This window comes from Myotis nattereri (assembly GCF_964212035.1).
Source record: "Myotis nattereri genome assembly, chromosome: 9".
Classification (NCBI taxonomy): domain Eukaryota; kingdom Metazoa; phylum Chordata; class Mammalia; order Chiroptera; family Vespertilionidae; genus Myotis; species Myotis nattereri.
In genome coordinates, this window is record NC_138084.1 from 82,368,632 (window position 1) to 82,389,307 (window position 20,676).

The window sequence follows — 20,676 nt, forward strand, 5'->3', positions numbered from 1 at the left end:
TCCTCATTCTGATTACACACAGAATACGTGCTCGTTATAGAAACACTGGGTGACACTGAAAAGTACTGAGATGAGCCTGGCTGGTGTGGCTCAGTGGATAGAGCGTTGACCTGCGGACTGAAGGGTCCCAGGTTCCATTCTGGTCAAGGGCATGCACCTGGGTTGTGGGCTCGATTCCCCCAGAATGGGGTGTGCAGGAGGCAGCCAATCCATGGTTCTCTCTCATCATTGATGTTTCTATCTCTCTCCCCCTCTCCCTTCCTCTCTGACATCAATAAAAATATAGAAAGGAAAAAAAGAAAAATACTGAGAAGAAAGTGAGAACCCATGACCCCCCCACTGAGAAATGCCTGGTAATCTTGTGGGAACACCCTTGCACTTTCCTCTCTATAGCTGTCCCCCCATCTATTTACTTTTTTTCACAAAATCAAGACCATGCTTTGCATGTTGCTCCCTATGCTGCCTTCCAGCATAGCACCATAGCTGGAGCTGTTGTCAATATTACCCCACGGCAGCAAGTACCTGTCCACACCCTCACTTTTCAGTTTTTTGGTTAATCCTCAGCCGAGGATATTTTTCCATTGATTTTTAGAGAGAGTGGAAGGGAGGGGGAGAGAGAGAGAGAGAAACATCGATGTAGAGACACAGGGACAGGGAGGAGCCTGCAACCAACATACATGCCTTTGACTGGAATAGAACCCTGGACCCCTCAGCCTGCAGGCCAATGCTCTATCCACTGAGCCACACCGGCCAGAGCTCATTTTCCGTTTCCAATGAGGGTTGAATACGCTCAGCCCAGCCGAGAGCCACCGGCTGCTTCACTTGCCGGGCCTGGGTTCCCTCCTCTGGCAGATGGGGCAGATAACCCATGGCCTCCACCTCACAGGGCTGCCGGAGAACCAAATGGTCTGATGGATGAGGACCTGAGGAGGCAGGCAGCGCTGGGGGACACAGGACCCCGGGGGCTCCTGCTCTCTCCTCCGCAGAGCTGCGTCCTGTGCCGGGTGCACTGGCTCGCTGCGCCCCCAACCCCCCGCTCCCCACCCCAACCCAGCGGGGCAGGCAGAAGCAGGCGGGGCCTTCAGAACTTGCTGGTTTCCGAGTTTCCCTCCCTTCTCCCGTTCATTCTGCCACTAGGTGCTGAGGCCACTATCAGCACTTGAATCATATGAGCAATTCAGCCCCCGCCCCAAGGAGCAGATGCAACACTTCCTGCCTCCGACTCACGCAGTTCCTAGAAGGCCCGCCCTCCTGCCCCTGGATAATCCACTCGGCCACCTCCTCTGGGAAGCCCCCCCCCCCCCCCCATCCTCCAGCTGGGAACCCAGCCGCATCCATTACAGCTCTTTTCTGCCCCGTGACGCCTCCGCCAGGCTGGCCTGCCCAGAGCAGGTCTGTGTCTTTCACACCTGTGTCCTGTGCCCAGTGCCCGGCCCCACGGCACACTGGTGCCCGGGAAACACGTTCTACAGAGGATTCCCAGATCAGCCGGCCGGGGAGCGCCACTGGCTGCAGCATCGCCCCGACCCCCTGGGGCTGCACGCGGCACCCCTGGGCAGGGCACATACAAGAATCAACCCGCGAACGCGTCAGTAAGTGGGACAACAAACCTCTGTCCCTCTTCCTGCCTCTGAGACCAATCAATAAACAAATTATTCACAAGTCACCATGGAAGCAGGGGGTGGGGATTCGCAGGAAGGAGGGAGCGATCGGTGGGACTGAATAAATACCCCCATGGCCTCCCCCCCCCCCCCCCCCCCGCTGTTCTATCCCATCAGAGTGGCTTCTGTTTGCGCTTCCTCAGCCCGAACTTGGCTGAGCCCTGACGGGGCAGCCACCTCCTCTAGGCGTGCCTCCGCTCTCTGCGCCGGGGCCTCTGTGCACAGCACGTCCCCGCATCCTTTCTCCGCGGCCGGTCTACTGAGCGCCATCAGCAACCAGCGGCAGGCCCTGCACGGCCCCAGGCACACAGCACGGCCCCAGGCACACAGCACGGCCCCAGGCACACAGCACGGCCCAGGCACACAGCACGGCCCCAGGCACACAGCACAGACCCAGGCACACAGCACGGCCCCAGGCACACAGCACAGACCCAGGCACACAGCACGGCCCCAGGCACACAGCACAGACCCAGGCACACAGCACGGACCCAGGCACACAGCACGGCCCCAGGCACACAGCACGGCCCAGGCACACAGCACGGCCCCAGGCACACAGCACAGACCCAGGCACACAGCACGGCCCCAGGCACACAGCACAGACCCAGGCACACAGCACGGACCCAGGCACACAGCACGGCCCCAGGCACACAGCACGGCCCCAGGCACACAGCACGGCCCCAGGCACACAGCACGGCCCCAGGCACACAGCATGGACCCAGGCACACAGCACAGACCCAGGCACACAGCACGGCCCCAGGCACACAGCACAGACCCAGGCACACAGCACGGCCCCAGGCACACAGCACGGCCCCAGGCACACAGCACGGCCCCAGGCACACAGCACGGCCCCAGGCACACAGCACGGCCGAGGACAGTGATGGCAAACCTTTTGAGCTCGGCGTGTCGGCATTTTGAAAAACCTTAACTTAACTCTGGTGCCGTGTCACATATAGAAAGTTTTTGATATTTGCAACCATAGTAAAACAAAGGCTTATATTTTTGATATTTATTTTATGTATTTAAATGCCATTTAACAAAGAAAAATCAACCAAAAAAACGAGTTCGCCTGTTACCTCTGACACGCGTGTCACAGGTTCGCTGTCACTGGCCTAGGGGCTTCCAGAGGGGTCTGGGGTTCCACAGCAGGAGCGTGGGCCGTGCCGCCTCAGCACGGGGGCACCCGGGAGCAGGGCAGTCCTCTGAAGGCCCCAACGCCAGGGTCAGGGAAGTGGGCTGGCCCCTCGTTCCCTTACGAGGGCACCGGCCTGCACTCCCGAGGCCACGGGCTGTGCCCTGTGCTGGGCACACAGGGACTCAGGAAATGCTTGTGACTAAAGTTCGCTGGTCCCTCCACACCAGGCCCCTGCCACGCTCCGAGAGCCCCCCTGAGGTCCCCCTTCTTCCCTGCCCGCACGTCCACAAGACCCACCGGGGTATCTATAGCCCCACCCCCAGCTGTCCCTCAGTCAGTCTGTGGGGTTTCAACATGTCCCTGGCAGATGCCCTGCAGGCTGGTGGGCATCTGACAGAGGAGCGCCCACAGGAGGGAGGAGGCCTGAGTCCTAGGGGCTCCATCTTGAGCTGCCTGAGACCTGACCAGGAGGAGCCCCTGCTGAGCCCCACTCTCTTCTCCCCGAGCGGCCCTAACTGTTCGATTCCCTGAACTGTAGCCCAGCCCCGTGTGGTCAGCGGGCCGGACAGCTCAGGACCCTAGCCGATGGCGCGGGGCCAGCAGGGAAGTCCTGGGCCCTCCCAGGAGAACAGGGGTGGGCGCTCCCTGCCCTGCCCCCAGCCCCCACTTGCCAGGCTCGCCCAGCAGCTGAGATAATGCGGGTACAATTGGGGAGCTTTCACCAACACAGCAGAACAGGAAAAGCCGGTTGGGAGCGCTTGGGCCCGGGTGCAGGCAGGGTGGAGAGAGGGGTGCCCCCAGCAGCCATCTGGGGGTTGGCGTCGGGCACGGTGGGGCCTGCAGAGGGACAAGGCCACCCTGGAGGCGGCAACTGCCTCTCCCCACATCTCCCTGCGGGTGTGGGGGCAGCAGGCCGGTGCCTGGCCCTGAGGCTGACAGTCATTATGGACTCTTCAGCGGTGACCTGACCCTTAGAGCTGAGTGCCAGGCAAGGGCTGGCAGCGCCTGGCGTGGGTGGGAGGGCGCTGCAGGGGCGCGAGCACCGCGGTCCCTCCACCAGCAATGCCTCCTCGGGCAGATGTGGCCTTTCCCTGCCCCAGTCCTGCGTGAGGGGAGGCCGCTCCTCTCCGGTCGCTCTCCCAGAAGCCACCATGGTGAGCAGTGAGGAAAGCGCCCAGGTGCCCGTTCACTGGGCACAGAGTGGGTTCTCCTGGCCCGCGCTCCTTTGCCTGGGGTGGGTGGGCCAGGCACAGTGGTGGGAAGACCTCCAGGGAGCAGGCGACTCATTCTGATGTGGATCTCTATGCCCACAGCACTGCTGGCAGGGCCGGGGGTGTGGCCCCGTGGTGGGCATGGGGTCACTAGGGTGGGGCTCAGTAGTGGAACTGGGAAGACTGGGAAGGTCTGAAGACCACCCCCCTTGCAGCCCTCCCCCACCCGCCATGCTTAGGAACCCAGAACCCAAGCGTCTGGCCTGGGGCTGCCTGTCCTGGGGCTGCCTGTCCTCGGGCTGCCTGTCCTGGTCGGACCGAGTGGTCAGGGAGAACGCCCTTGCTGTTGACACTGGGCAGGTGGGGGCTTTCAGAGAGGGGGCAGACTCCTGGTGATGCTGACAGGCAGGGCCAGAATGCCGGCCACTGAGGGAACAGGCTCACTACTGAAGGGAGAGAAAGGACTGATGGGAAAGGCAGGAGTCAGGCAGGGCCTCCTGGGGCAGAAAGCCCCCTGGCAGCCGGGATAGTGGAGGGATGGAGGGAGGCCCCTCGAACACTGACGAGGATCATCACCCCCATCCCAGCCCTCTCCATGGTGTTCAGGCCTCTCCACCAGCCCCCTGGCTCTGACACCCCGAAAACAGACGCTATGTCTCATCTACACTGCCCACCCTCTGCCTCCCCCAGGGCAGTCCAGCCCCTTCCTGGCAGCCAGTAGGGGGGCTGCGGAGGCCAGCACTGTGGGCTTCACTCCCCCGGCCATGTGCGAGCTGGGGAACGTGGGGCGAATGACTTCTCCTCTTTGTACCCCAATTTGCACTGAGGTTGCACATCTGTAACATAGGGATCATAATGGCACATACCCCACAAAATCGTTGTAAGGGTTAAATGAGGGGGCGCATGTGAAACTTAGAGAAGCAGCACTAAGCACAAATCAAATGCTGAGTAAATGTTAGCTGCTGTCATCGTCATCACCACCATCACTGTCACCACCACCATCATCACCACCATCATCACCACCATCACTGTCACCACCACCATCATCACCACCATCACTGTCACCACCATCACTGTCATCATCACCATCACTGTCATCACCACCATCACTGTCACCACCACCATCACTGTCATCACCACCATCACTGTCATCACCACCATCACTGTCATCATCACCATCACTGTCATCACCATCATCATCACCATCACTGTCATCATCACCATCACTGTCATCACCATCATCATCACCATCACTGTCATCATCATCATCAGTGTCATCACCACCATCACTGTCACCACCACCATCATCACCATCACTGTCATCATCATCATCACTGTCATCACCACCATCACTGTCACCATCATCATCATCACCACCATCACTGTCATCACCACCATCACTGTCATCACCACCATCACTGTCATCATCACCATCACTGTCACCACCATCATCATCACCACCATCACTGTCATCACCACCATCATCACCACCATCACTGTCACCACCACCATCACTGTCATCACCACCATCACTGTCATCACCACCATCACTGTCATCATCACCATCACTGTCATCACCACCATCACTGTCATCATCACCATCACTGTCACCACCATCATCATCACCACCATCACTGTCATCACCACCATCACTGTCATCATCACCATCACTGTCACCACCATCATCATCACCACCATCACTGTCATCACCACCATCATCACCACCATCACTGTCACCACCACCATCACTGTCATCACCACCATCACTGTCATCACCACCATCACTGTCATCATCACCATCACTGTCATCACCACCATCACTGTCATCATCACCATCACTGTCACCACCATCATCGTCATCATCACCATCACTGTCACCACCATCATCATCACCACCATCACTGTCATCACCACCATCACTGTCATCACCACCATCACTGTCACCACCATCATCATCACCATCACTGTCACCACCATCATCATCACCATCACTGTCACCATCACCATCACTGTCACCATCCTCAGTCACCACCATCATCACCACCACCATCACTGTCACTACCATCACTGTCATCATCACCATCACTGTCACCATCACCATCACTGTCATCACCACCATCACTGTCATCACCACCATCACTGTCATCATCACCATCACTGTCATCACCATCATCATCACCACCATCATCATCACCACCATCACTGTCATCATCCTCAGTCATCACCATCATCACCACCATCACTGTCATCACCACCATCACTGTCACCACCATCATCATCACTGTCATCATCACCATCACTGTCACCACCACCATCACTGTCATCACCACCATCACTGTCATCACCACCATCACTGTCACCACCATCATCATCACTGTCATCATCACCATCACTGTCACCATCACCATCACCGTCATCACCACCATCACTGTCACCACCATCATCATCACCATCACTGTCATCACCACCATCACTGTCATCACCACCATCACTGTCACCATGCTCAGTCACCACCATCACTATCATCATCACCATCACTGTCATCATCCTCAGTCACCACCATCATCACCACCATCACTGTCATCACCACCATCACTGTCATCACCACCATCACTGTCACCACCATCATCATCACTGTCATCATCACCATCACTGTCACCATCACCATCACCGTCATCACCACCATCACTGTCACCACCATCATCATCACCATCACTGTCATCACCACCATCACTGTCACCACCACCATCACTGTCTCCATCCTCAGTCACCACCATCCTCAGTCACCACCATCACTGTCATCACCACCATCACTGTCACCATCACTGTCATCACCACCATCACTGTCACCATCCTCAGTCACCACCATCACTGTCATCATCACCATCACTGTCATCACCACCATCACTGTCACCATCACCATCACTGTCATCACCACCATCACTGTCATCACCACCATCACTGTCATCACCACCATCACTGTCACCATCCTCAGTCACCACCATCATCACCACCACCATCACTGTCATCATCACCATCACTGTCACCATCCTCAGTCACCACCATCACTGTCATCACCACCATCACTGTCATCACCACCATCACTGTCATCATCACCATCACTGTCATCACCACCATCACTGTCATCACCACCATCACTGTCACCATCCTCAGTCACCACCATCACTGTCATCATCACCATCACTGTCATCACCACCATCACTGTCACCATCACCATCACTGTCATCACCACCATCACTGTCATCACCACCATCACTGTCATCACCACCATCACTGTCACCATCCTCAGTCACCACCATCATCACCACCACCATCACTGTCATCACCATCATCACTGTCACCACCACCATCACTGTCATCACCACCATCACTGTCACCATCCTCAGTCACCACCATCCTCAGTCACCACCATCACTATCATCATCACCATCACTGTCATCATCCTCAGTCACCACCATCACTGTCATCACCACCATCACTGTCACCATCACCATCACTGTCACCATCCTCAGTCACCACCATCACTGTCATCATCACCATCACTGTCACCACCACCATCACTGTCACCACCACCATCATTGTCACCATCACCATCACTGTCATCACCACCATCACTGTCACCATCACCATCACTGTCATCATCACCATCACTGTCATCATCACCATCACTGTCACCATCACCATCACTGTCATCACCACCATCACTGTCACCATCACCATCACTATCACCATCCTCAGTCACCACCATCACTATCATCATCACCATCACTGTCATCATCACCATCACTGTCATCACCACCATCACTGTCACCATCACCATCACTGTCATCATCACCACCACTGTCACCATCTCAGTCACCACCATCATTGTCATCGTCACCATCATCACCACATCGTCAGTGTCCCCACCATCACCATCATCCTCTCTCCTCCGTGAAGCAGTGGGCTCTCTTCCTGCCATAAAAACAGACCCCGCTTCTCAATCTAACACCCCAGGACCTCATTCTGGTGGTGCCCCAGCCACCTCCCCCAGAAGGTAACCTGAGTGCCTCCGTCACTTCTTCAGACGTGGCTGCGGCCACGGAGCCTGGGGGCCAGGAGCCTGGTGAGTGGGGGTCAGTGGGGTCAGAGCAGGGACTCTGAGAGCCCAGGAGGGGGGCCCTGCAAGGGGCTGTGGTGTTCAGAGCAAAAAGGAGCCGGAGAGGTGGGGTGAGGAGGGTGGAGAGGCCCATGGAGCCTGGCCCTGGGCAGAGGGGTTCCTGCATCCTGGGGACATCAGAGAATGAGAGTTTCCTGACCTGAGGCACAGGCATCCTTCTTCCCAACCACCCCGTGAGCTCAGGATCTGGGACCCAGGCCCGGGGACCCGTGTGCAGTGCCTCAGTTTCCCCTCTGGAGCTCAGGTAGGACTGCTTTCATGGCTTCTCAGAAGTGCTGAGCCAACAGGGCGGGCGCTGGGCTGGCCCTGAGACGCAAGGCCCGCAAAAGCCCGAGCTCAGCAACAAAACACAAAGGCTCCTCAGTTGTGGCCAACAAACCCGCTCCCCAGGGCCCTGCCCATGGCCCTGCCCGCCGCGGCGCTAATCCCAGGCTGGGGCCCGGGTTCCCACAGAGCGGCTCTGCTTCCCACCTGCCGTGAGCAGCGTCCCCTCCTGCCCCATGAAACCCAGACCCCTCCTCTGGCCCAGCAGGCGGGCGGGGCCTGCGTGGTGGGAGGGAGAGGGCCCAGGGGAGGGGCTCGGGGATTCCTGGCATGGACCCCTCTCTTCTGTTCCTCACTCCTTTCCCGAGACTCCGCCCGCACTGGGTGGGCAGGAGCGGCGGCCTGGCCCGGGGAAAAGAGGGGGTGCGTGAGGGGCACTGGGCTCCTCAACAGGGGCCCCTCCAAAACCAAACCCCGTGGTCTGGCAGCCCCTCCAGAGCTTTCCAAGGACCTGCCTGCCCCCCCCCCCCGCCCCCGCCCCCACTGGCAGAGACGAAAAGGATACCTAGTGAGAAACCCACTAATCGGGGAGTGGCCGTGGCTCACCCATGGGAGCCTCTAGTGCAGCGGTTCTCAACCTGTGGGTCGTGGCCCCTTTGGCGGTCGAATGACCTTTCACAGGGTCGCCTAAGACCATCCTGCATATCAGATATTTACATGACGAGTCATAACAGTAGCAACATTACAGTTATGAAGTAGCAACGAAAATAATTTTATGGCTGGGTCACAACATGAGGAACTGTATTTAAAGGGCCAGAAGGTTGAGAACCACTGCTCCAATGGAAACCAGTGACCTGAAGGTTAAGGTCCTTCCTCCCAGGACAGCTTCCTCACGAAGGCCCACCCCCAGGGCGGGGCAGGGAGGGCAGATCACTTCCGGGAAGGTTTGCAGTCAGTGTGGCCGGACCCACTGTGCTGCCAGCAAGAACCCGCAGGCGCTCACCGAGGCCCTTCCTACTGCCTGTCCATCCCCACACCCACATGTCTCCCCAGTACTGGGGGCTCCCACGTGACCAGGCTGCCTCCCCAGGTCCCCTTTGGCACCCAGGGTGGTGTCCAAGGTGATCCAGGTCGGAGTGAAGAAACAGCCGCACCCCCAGCGCCCCTCCCTGGGGCTGGGCATGACCAGAGGGCTGAGCGCTGTGTCTGGGCCCAGTGCCTGGCGGGGCCCCTATGAGCCCAGCCATCCCGCTCCCCTTGGCCCCTGTAGGGCAAGGGCTGCCCTGAGAGTGGGCCCTGGGGTTCTGGGGGGAGGGGGGCAGCGGCGCCAGGTGTCCTGGGCCTGAATCCCTTCCACACCCACCTTGCCGCAGGGCAGCCTCCCAGGAACCCACAGCCAGGGGCTAATTGCTACTGTCAGAGCCAGGCTCCTCCGGGTTTGGGGTCACAGAAACTGCTGCCGCTTCCCCTGGGCTGACACCCCCCTCCCAGTCCCCACAGGAGCTGGTTAATGATGGGCTGTGGGGCTGGCGCCGGGCGCCTTAGGCGGGTGAGCACCATGCGTGGGAGAGGAAGGGGCGCGGCGCCTGGGAAAAGCCCAGGAGGGAGCGGGAGTGGGAGCCCAGCGTCTCCCAGACAGGCCGGGCCAGCCCGCTCCCCGCAGCGCGGAAGCTGGGGGGGGGGGGGGTCCCAGGGAGTGGCAGGGGGCTGCTCTGGCGAGTCCCGTCTCTCCCGACACCTGGCAGGACAGGTTGGGGGACAGGGATGAATCAGGGGCTGGGTTTGCAGGGGACGCCTGGACTGCTCGCCTCCGCCTGTCTCATGCTGGTGCCCGTCCGCAAGGCCAGGCCAGGGCTGGTCCTGAGCGGTCCAACTAGACCTCGCCTCAGAACCGCCCTCAGAAACGCCCTCAGAACCGGAGCCGCGTGGCTCTGCCCCTTTCCTCCAGCCTTCAGCCACCCCCGCCTGAACCTGCCCCTGTCCTTGGTCGCTTTCTCCTCTTGGGCCTTAGGCCGGAAATGTCCCCTCTTTGCCTCAGTGTCCTTGTCTGTAAGAGGGAAATGTGGACCCCATGACCCTGGAGGTCAAGGCTTTGGATGCCCAATGCCCAGCTCTGTCTAGGCCCCAGCACCTCATCTTCCCTGGACCTCTCCACCTCTGTGCACTGCCCACCAGCTCCAGGCAGACCTCCCGGATTACATGGAGCGCCAGGGAGGTCCAGGCTGCACAGTGGCAGAGATGGGCACCACGGCCACCCAGTCACCAAGGGCAGTGGTTGCCAGCCCGGCCCAGAAGTCCGCCGCGCCCCTCCCCCCCCCCCAAGCAGAGTCTCACTTCCTTAGGTTTTCAACCCTCCTGGGCTGGACTCTACCTCGGTGACGTGTCAATCCCTTTCCTCTGAACCTTAGGGACCACCTTCTCATGCCTCCCACACCGTCTTCTCCCCATACCTGCCCCTGGCGCCCGCCACAGCCATCTCTTACCCGGCCTCCTAGAATATGACGCCAGGCGTACATCCCTGCGTCTAGCTCCCTGCTCCGATCCATCCTCCACTCTCTAAAACGGAAACCATTCTCTGTGCACAATTCTTCCCTGCTCCCTACAGCCTCAGGATCAAGTTCAAATCCTTTTGGCTCCAGACCTCATCTGGGGGATCCCAGCCTCCAGCCACCTCCCTCCCTGCTCTCTCCTGCCACAGGAAACAAGGCCATCAACTCCCTCTGTTAAAACACCCCCGCCCCGTTACCTGCCCCTCCTCGTCATCTGTCCTGAATGACCTGAGCTTTGACTTGCAACCTTCCTAGGGCCCCCCCTCCCAGCTGAGTCAGGGGCTCCTCACCCTGCGGGCCCCATCCCTCTGCCTCAGCACCTCCCTTCGCCCAGGGCCTGGCATGGAGTAAGCGTCAGAGCTCCCAAGCGGTTGATGGAGAAGACGGAGCCCGCTGGGTCCTGGGCCAGGGTGAGCCCCTTCCCAGGTCTGACTGTACTTTCTGGAAGCTGCGTATCAGCCGAGAGGCACGGCCTGTGCAGGAGGACTCCGCACAGCGTGGGCAGCTGGGGAGGAGGGCAGAGGCATGGCCTGTGCAGGAGGACTCCGCACAGCGTGGGCAGGTGGGGAGGAGGGCAGGGGCGAGGCCTCACACTTGCACGGGAGGGGAGCGGGGCAGCCCCAGGTCTTCCACTTCTTGACTGAAACCAGGGAGCTACACCCCAAAAGGGTGTAGGTCTGCCTGCCTCTTCCTGCCCCCATCAGGTCCCCTGCGCGCGCCCGCTTGCCACTTCCGGATTCCTTCCCTCTCTCCTCTGTCCCAGTGCCCCCTCCTTCTCCGCTCCAGACCATAAGGTGAAACATGTTCTCGCCCTGCAAAGCCTGTGGCTCCCCCTCCGCACCCTCCTGACAGCCTGCTCCTCCTGCCTGGCCCTTCGAGGCCTCGCAGCCCTGGAGCAGCCCTGCTCCAAGCCAGGGTGCAGACAGGCCTGCCTGTAGCTGACGGCCTCCCTCTCCGCCGCTGACAGCACCGCCTCACATGGAAGCCTGGATCCCCACAGCAAGGGTGTGTGTGTGTGTGTGTGTGTTATTGATTTCAGAGAGGAAGGGAGAGGGAGAGAGGGATAGAAACATCAATGATGGAACAACATAAACTGATGAACTAAAGTAGAACCAGTCATAGAAGCATCAAACAGACTGTCCAACCTCAAAGGGAAGGCGGGGGTTGAGGGGGTAAGATATCAACCGAGGGACTTGTATGCATGCATACGAGCATAACCAATGGACACAGACAGTAAGGGGGTGAGGGCATGTGCTGGGCGGTAGGGGCAGCCGAGGAGAGGCCAATGGGGGGAAAGGAGACTGATGTAATGCTTTAAACATTAAAGATTTTAAAAAACTGAAAAAAAAAAGAAACATCAATGATGAGAGAATCATGGATCAGCTGCCTCCTGCACGCCCCTCACTGAGGATCGAGCCCACAACCCGAGCCTGTGCCCTGACCAGGAAACGAACCGTGACCTCCTGGTTCATAGGTTGACGCTCAACCACTGAGCCATGCTGGCCGGTGGGAAGAGGGTTTAAAGAGGGGTTCCGGGCAGAGGTGCGGGCCTTCCTGTCTGGAGTGCCTGCTCTGGGCCCTGTAGGAGGAGGGATGGTGAGGTGAAGGTGGGTGGAGAGGATGGGCCCGCTGCTTTTGCGTGGGGTGTGCTGTGGCATGCCCGTGCCCTCAGAGGGCAGAGCATGGGGAAGAAGGGGGGGGAGGGAGGAGACAGACAGGGAGGCAGGGCGTGCTCATGGCTGGCGCCCTCGCACAGGGGGCAGGAGGCTGTGGAGACGAACAAAGATGAAGGAAGTTGGGCACCTTCTTGCTGGGAAACTGCTATCATTCGGAAGGATTTCCACCTCGTTTGGCTCCTGCATGAGCGAAAGCCACCCGTGTTCCCTGCACCAGTGGATGCCTGTGCTCAGTCCGTGGCGGATTCTTTCCTGTGAAAGCATCCAGTCTTGCGTTTGCCTGTCTCACCCAAGCCTGGCTCTCCTCGGCCTTCCTGTGATGCCAACGGGGGGGGGGGGGGGCGGGGGTGGCAGCCTCACACACACCAGCCCTCCCTGTGGCACGGGGACCCACCCCAGGCTGGTATTTGCTGCTCCCAGCACCCCTGTCCCGGCCCAGCCTCAGCCTCCACCACCGGGGCCCCCACCACCTCCTGCCTCAGGGGCTGCTCCCAGGACGGGCTTGCAGGTCAGAACTCCGGCAGGAGGACCCTGGCTGAAGTGGGCGGCGGAGTGGGTGGGACCCTGCAGGCCTCAGGGGTGGGGGAGTGGGTGGGGCTGCTGGAATCAGGCGGAAGGCACCGCCCTCACAGCCCCACCAGCAGCCGGATGGTGCTCCAGGGCCCAGCTGTGCGGTGCTGAGGGCCCTGGAGCGGGACTGGGACCCACGGCAGAGATGGGCTCTGGACCCCACCCTCCAAGACGCCTTGGTCTCACGGGCCCCAAGTGCTGAGCCGCAGTGACCTCATGGCCACAACAGTGTGACCCTGGGCCCTGGACGGGGAGAAGGTCAGCGATGAGGGCCTGCTTCCGAAGCCATGTGAGGAGAGGTCCCAGAGGGAGGAGGGGTAGCTCTGGGCCTGCAGAGGGGCCTCCTCTGGCCTGGGAGGCGGAGGGGCTGGGAGGGAGCCTGCACACAGACTCCCCGCGGAAAACCCCTCCCGAGACGTGCCAGTTGCCACAATGCGGCCCAGGCCCCAGCGGCTCAGTCTCCGTTCACACTCCCCTCCAGGCCGCCCCACACTCCCCTCCAGGCTGCCCCACACTCCCCTCCAGGCCGCCCCACACTCCCCTCCAGGCTGCCCCACACTCCCCTCCAGGCCGTTCACACTCCCCTCCAGGCCGTTCACACTCCCCTACAGGCCGTTCACGCTCCCCTCCAGGCCATTCACACTCCCCTCCAGGCCGCCCCACACTCCCCTCCAGGCCACCCCACACTCCCCTCCAGGCCGTTCACGCTCCCCTCCAGGCCTTTCACGCTCCCCTCCAGGCCGTTCACGCTCCCCTCCAGGCCGTTCACACTCCCCTCCAGGCCGTTCACGCTCCCCTCCAGGCCGTTCACGCTCCCCTCCAGGCCATTCACGCTCCCCTCCAGGCCGTTCACACTCCCCTCCAGGCCGTTCACGCTCCCCTCCAGGCCATTCACACTCCCCTCCAGGCCGTTCACACTCCCCTCCAGGCCGCCCCACACTCCCCTCCAGGCCGTTCACGCTCCCCTCCAGGCCGTTCACACTCCCCTACAGGCCGTTCACACTCCCCTCCAGGCCGCCCCACACTCCCATCCAGGCCGTTCACAATCCCCACCAGGCCGTTCACGCTCCCCTCCAGGTCGTTCACGCTCCCCTCCAGGCCGTTCACACTCCCCTCCAGGCCGTTCACACTCCCCTCCAGGCCGCCCCACACTCTCCTCCAGGCCGCCCCACACTCCCCTCCAGGTCGTTCACGCTCCCCTCCAGGCCGTTCACGCTCCCCTCCAGGCCGTTCACGCTCCCCTCCAGGCCATTCACGCTCCCCTCCAGGTCGTTCACACTCCCCTCCAGGCCATTCACACTCCCCTCCAGGCCATTCACACTCCCCTCCAGGCCGTTCACGCTCCCCTCCAGGCCGCCCCACACTCCCCTCCAGGCCGTTCACACTCCCCTCCAGGCCGTTCACGCTCCCCTCCAGGCCGTTCACGCTCCCCTCCAGGCCATTCACGCTCCCCTCCAGGTCGTTCACACTCCCCTCCAGGCCATTCACACTCCCCTCCAGGCCATTCACACTCCCCTCCAGGCCGTTCACACTCCCCTCCAGGCCGCCCCACACTCCCCTCCAGGCCGCCCCACACTCCCCTCCAGGCCGCCCCACACTCCCCTCCAGGTCGTTCACGCTCCCCTCCAGGCCGTTCACACTCCCCTCCAGGCCGCCCCACACTCCCCTCCAGGCCGCCCCACACTCCCCTCCAGGTCGTTCACGCTCCCCTCCAGGTCGTTCACGCTCCCCTCCAGGCCATTCACACTCCCCTCCAGGCCGTTCACACTCCCCTCCAGGCCGCCCCACACTCCCCTCCAGGCCGCCCCACACTCCCCTCCAGGTCGTTCACGCTCCCCTCCAGGCCGTTCACACTCCCCTCCAGGCCGTTCACGCTCCCCTCCAGGCCATTCACACTCCCCTCCAGGCCGCCCCACACTCCCCTCCAGGCCGTTCACACTCCCCTCCAGGCCGTTCACGCTCCCCTCCAGGCCATTCACACTCCCCTCCAGGCCATTCACACTCCCCTCCAGGCCGTTCACACTCCCCTCCAGGCCGCCCCACACTCCCCTCCAGGCCGCCCCACACTCCCCTCCAGGCCGTTCACGCTCCCCTCCAGGCCATTCACACTCCCCTCCAGGCCATTCACACTCCCCTCCAGGCCGTTCACACTCCCCTCCAGGCCGCCCCACACTCCCCTCCAGGCCATTCACACTCCCCTCCAGGCCGTTCACGCTCCCCTCCAGGCCATTCACACTCCCCTCCAGGCCATTCACACTCCCCTCCAGGCCGTTCACACTCCCCTCCAGGCCGCCCCACACTCTCCTCCAGGCCGTTCACACTCCCCTCCAGGCCGTTCACACTCCCCTCCAGGCAGCCCCACACGCCCCTCCAGGCCGTTCACACGCCCCTCCAGGCCGTTCACACTGCCCTCCAGGCCGCCCCACACTCCCCTCCAGGCCGTTCACACTCCCCTCCAGGCCGCCCCACACTCCCCTCCAGGCCGCCCCACACTCCCCTCCAGGCCGCCCCACACTCCCCTCCAGGCCGTTCACGCTCCCCTCCAGGCCGTTCACACTCCCCTCCAGGCCGTTCACGCTCCCCTACAGGCCGTTCACACTCCCCTCCAGGCCGCCCCACACTCCCCTCCAGGCCGCCCCACACTCCCCTCCAGGCCGCCCCACACTCCCCTCCAGGCCGCCCCACACTCCCCTCCAGGCCGTTCACACTCCCCTCCAGGCCTTTCACGCTCCCCTCCAGGCCGTTCACACTCCCCTCCAGGCCTTTCACGCTCCCCTCCAGGCCGTTCACACTCCCCTCCAGGCCTTTCACGCTCCCCTCCAGGCCGTTCACGCTCCCCTCCAGGCCTTTCACACTCCCCTCCAGGCCGTTCACGCTCCCCTCCAGGCCGTTCACGCTCCCCTCCAGGCCATTCACACTCCCCTCCAGGCCGTTCACACTCCCCTCCAGGCCGCCCCACACTCCCCTCCAGGCCGCCCCACACGCCCCTCCAGGTCTGTTTCCGTCTTCAAAAGCCTTCCTTGCAACCCTAGCAGCTCGGCCTGGCCCTCAGTGGGAGGCAGTATCGTACCTAAGCACACGGGCACATTAACCCTGTTTCATGGGCACAGAGCAGGCGGACAAGAGGAGTCTCTGGGTCACATTTTCTCTTTGACTAGCTCTCCTCAGCTGGTGTGGCCCCAAGAGCCCCTACAGGGTCTCCCACAGGAGGGCTGGGGAGGGCCGGGTGGGAGGGCTGGGTGGGAGGGCCGGGTGGGAGGGCCAGGACAGCGGCCCCGGTCGGTCAGGGGCTCAGGCCAGCTGAGTGGACAGGAGGAGGCAAAGCCTTGGTCCTCACTGCCCCTCGCTGATGGGAGAGCACAAACCCGCAGAGGAGAGGCCGCCTGATGACAATGAAATTAAGGCTGATGTCCAGGTAGCATCTGACGGGGCCTGGGGTGGGACGGACACAGGGGCCTGGGGTGGGACGGACACAGGGGACTGGGGTGGATGGACACAGGGGCCTGGGGTGGGACGGACACAGGGGCCTGGGGTGGGACGGACACAGGGGCCTGGGGTGGGACGGACACAGGGGACTGGGGTGGATGGACACAGGGGCCTGGGGTGGGACGGACACAGGGGACTGGGGTGGATGGACACAGGGGCCTGGGGTGGGACGGACACAGGGGACTGGGGTGGATGGACACAGGGGCCTGGGGTGGGACGGACACATGGGACTGGGGTGGATGGACACAGGGGCCAGGGGTGGGACGGACACAGGGGCCTGGGGTGGGGTGGACACAGGGGACTGGGGTGGGACGGACACATGGGCCTGGGGTGAAGGGGACACAGGGGCCTGGGGTGGGGTGGACACAGGGGACTGGGGTGGGACGGACACAGGGGCCTGGGGTGAAGGGGACACAGGGGCCTGGGGTGGGGTGGACACAGGGGACTGGGGTGGGACGGACACATGGGCCTGGGGTGAAGGGGACACAGGGGCCTGGGGTGGGGTGGACACAGGGGCCTGGGGTGGGACGGACACAGGGGCCTGGGGTGGGACGGACACAGGGGCCTGGGGTGGGGTGGACACAGGGGACTGGGGTGGGACGGACACAGGGGCCTGGGGTGAAGGGGACACAGGGGCCTGGGGTGGGGTGGACACAGGGGCCTGGGGTGGGACGGACACAGGGGCCTGGGGTGGATGGACACAGGGGACTGGGGTGGGACGGACACAGGGGCCTGGGGTGGGACGGACACAGGGGCCTGGGGTGGATGGACACAGGGGCCTGGGGTGGGACGGACACAGGGGCCTGGGGTGGGACGGACACAGGGGCCTGGGGTGGATGGACACAGGGGACTGGGGTGGGACGGACACAGGAAGAGAGAGGTGAGTGAACTTGGGGAAAGGAAGGAGAAGTCTTCCCATGGTCCCTCCATCACCATCAGAACCCACCTCTTACACCCCCACACGCCACCTGCTCCGTCCACACGAGAAATAAACGTCTCACTCCAAATACAAACAACAGGTGCTGGATCTCACCAAGTCCCCACCTCCCTGGACACGTCCCATTGTGAACCCTGAAAAGCTTCCTCCCCGATCACCCACGTGAGTCCCAGCACTGGACCCAGCCCAGTCCCAGCCTCAGTGCCAATCTGGACCCCGAGACCTGGGTGGTGACCCTCACTGGGCGGCAGCCTGACCCTGGTTCTAACCACTCTGTGCAGGGCCCGCCTGTGGCATCATCTCAGCCTGAATCTCTCTCACTCGGGGGGCGGGCGGGGGGCCTCAGCTGGTGGCAGTCATGCTCCCAGCTTCCTCCCACCTAACATTCTCCCCTCGGGTGGTCTGAGAGGGCAGGTCTGCAAAGGGCCCTGACCTTGTGGTGCAGGGGGAGGTGGCTGAGCCTGGAGCCCCCACAGTGAGTGGCGTCCGATCTCCGATCGCCTGAAGGGGGCACTAGGCTCTCCCCACTCTCTGTCCCCGCTCCCCTCGCGGAGCCTCATGACCAAGCCCAGGCCCTGGGAGGCCCTCCTGGCTGGGTCCGTCCGCACCCAGGGGGCTGGGAAGGGCAGTGGGAGGCCCGCGCTTTGCGGTTTGTCCTGCTGCTAATTTCAGAGTGGGAACCGCACACAAGACTACACACAGCCTTCCTGAATCCCAGCCTTCTCACCTGCAAGCTGGGCTGAGGAAGCGGGGGCCCTGTGGAGAGACCCCCCAGCTCTGGGGTCCCCTGGGGCCTCTCCCGCCTGGCTCCCTGAGCCCCTGCATGCTGCCCCTCCCCCTCCCACGCCCTCTCCTGCGCTCCCTCTTGGCAGCACTGAGGTCATCACCTTCTTGGCAAAATGCTGAGGGGAGCAGCCTGCCCGTCCCAGCCTGTCCCGGCCTCCCCCTCCCGCGGGAGCCTGTGGAGTGCTGGGGGGACCCAGGAGGTGGGAGGTGAAACCCTGAGCCGCTCACTCCCCAGCCCCGCCCCCTCTCCAGTCGCCCAGGTGCTGGCAGCTCATGGTTTGCAGTGCGGGGTCTTTCCCAGCCTCCCGCTCCCTCCGCCACCCTCTGCCCACCAGGAGTCTCTCAGGAGCCTCGCCCAGCCGGCTTCCAGCTCAGACTTGTCCGGGTTTCAGGAGTCACTGGGTAGGGGCCGGCGTGCCAGGGCCTGCTCCCGCTGCCTGCAGGAACAGAGGCACGTAGGCACAGGGCACGGTGCCCGGGCACAGGGAAGCTGTCCGGCCTCTGGGCCACTTGCTTCCTCCTTCCCAGCTCGTCAGTCCCTTCCGGACCCTCCTGGCCCTGCCCACACGCTGCCCAGAGGGCTGTGGCCGAGAGGCGTGTGTGGGGGAGAGGAGACCCCGTGTGCTTCCGTGCAGGGAAGGGTGCTGCCTGCTTTCCTCGGGCCCCCAGGGCTGGGCCTCTCCTTGGTGGTAGAATCAGGGGCCGCACGTGCTCCCCTCCCTCTCCCAGGTGTTCCCTGCTGCCCCCACTGACCGACGGCACGAACGGTGACCACCGTGACCGCTCCTCTGTGCCGCGCAGTGTGACGTCTGCGTGTGTCGCTGGGTGAGCCCCAGCGCCCCGGAGCGCAGTCCCATTCCCGTCTCACCCGGGAGAGGAGGAAGCAGGGGGGCCAAGCGACCGACTGCGGCACATAGCCCACGATGCTGCTGCGCCAGGCGCCGGGCGCCCCTCTCCTTCCGGCCAAGCCCCCACCCCGTGGGAGGGACACGCCAGACGTGGACGCCTGTCTGTCGGCAGCCACAGTGACGGGCCACCATCACCCGCCGCCGCTGACCCGTGCACCAGGCTGAGAGCCCATTCTACGGGGCAGCCAGGCCCAGGGCAGCCGGGCCCAGGGGCACAAAAACCCAGGAAACCTCTGTGTCCCCCTGCACCCTCTCCACCTGGTCCCGGAGTTAAGAACCTTGATTCCGGTCCAGGGCCTGCCTCCTGCGGGCTCCCCTCTGCCCGGGGCTCCCCGCCTGGGCCACGCGGCCACCTGCCCCGGCCTCTGGGAGAAGGGCCGGAGCTGACGAAGCGCCCATGGCGTGCCAGCCGCCTCCCAAATCTCAGTCTCCACTCGCAGCCAGGAGGGATCCCTCAGCATCCGGCCCAGAGAGGCCAATGACCACCCCACTCTGTCCTCTCCTCAGGCCCCAGAAATGTGAGGTTTGCTATTCTTTTCCTTCTCATTTTCCTCCTGCTTCCCCTACCTGGTAGGCACTGCCCACCCCCAGCTCCGCTCACCACTCTGGGTGACTCGCTGCCCTGAAGCCCAGGCCGGGCAGCGGGCTATTGGACGCTGCAGGGCGCCTCGCCCTCCCGGGACATGGCCTGGAGGGGCTGGCCCTGCCCCCAGCGAGCAGGGAGCCGGACACATCTCCCAGCCAGTGCCACCAGCAGGCTTCGCCCAAGGCTGCTAGAGGCCCAGTGCACGAGTTCATGCACAGATGGGGTCAGGCAGGCCAGTCCAATCGGCTGGGCCAGCCGGGGGGAGGGGCTGCAGGTGGTTGGCGGGCCAGCCCCACCCCTGGTCGAACTCCCGGTCAAAGGGACAATTTTCGTATTAGCCTTTTATTCTATAGGATGGATGGGACAGGCAAAGGGACAGAGAGCTCACAGAAACCTGGGACGAGCTTGGGGTGGAGGGAGCACAGGCGAGACCCCATCAGCTGTCCCGCGTACAGAAGAGGAGAGGAGATGCCAGGAAAAGCATCTCATCCGAGGCTGCCATGCCGCTGGTGGGGGTGGGAGGGGGTGGCCCTGTGATGTCGGCTGCTCCTGACTCGGTGGCCAGGAGAGCGCCTCGGGCGGGAGGTCTCAGGCTGCCGCCAGCCACGAGTCCCTTCTGTGCGGGTCTCTCGTGGCTGCAGAGGGCCAGCCTCTGGGTCAGTGGGTATCTGACTGCCCATCAGGCCCATCAGGCCGAGCGGCAGGTGGGCGGGGTGGGGGCCCTCTGCCC

General features: G+C 62.5%; 1 long non-coding RNA gene across 1 annotated transcript in view; it reads right to left on the reverse strand.

Moving 5' to 3' along the window:
• LOC308524290 overlaps positions 1–20,676 on the reverse strand; it is a 721,936-nt gene that overhangs the window by 302,282 nt on the left and 398,978 nt on the right. The gene's annotated exons all lie outside the window — the stretch shown is intronic.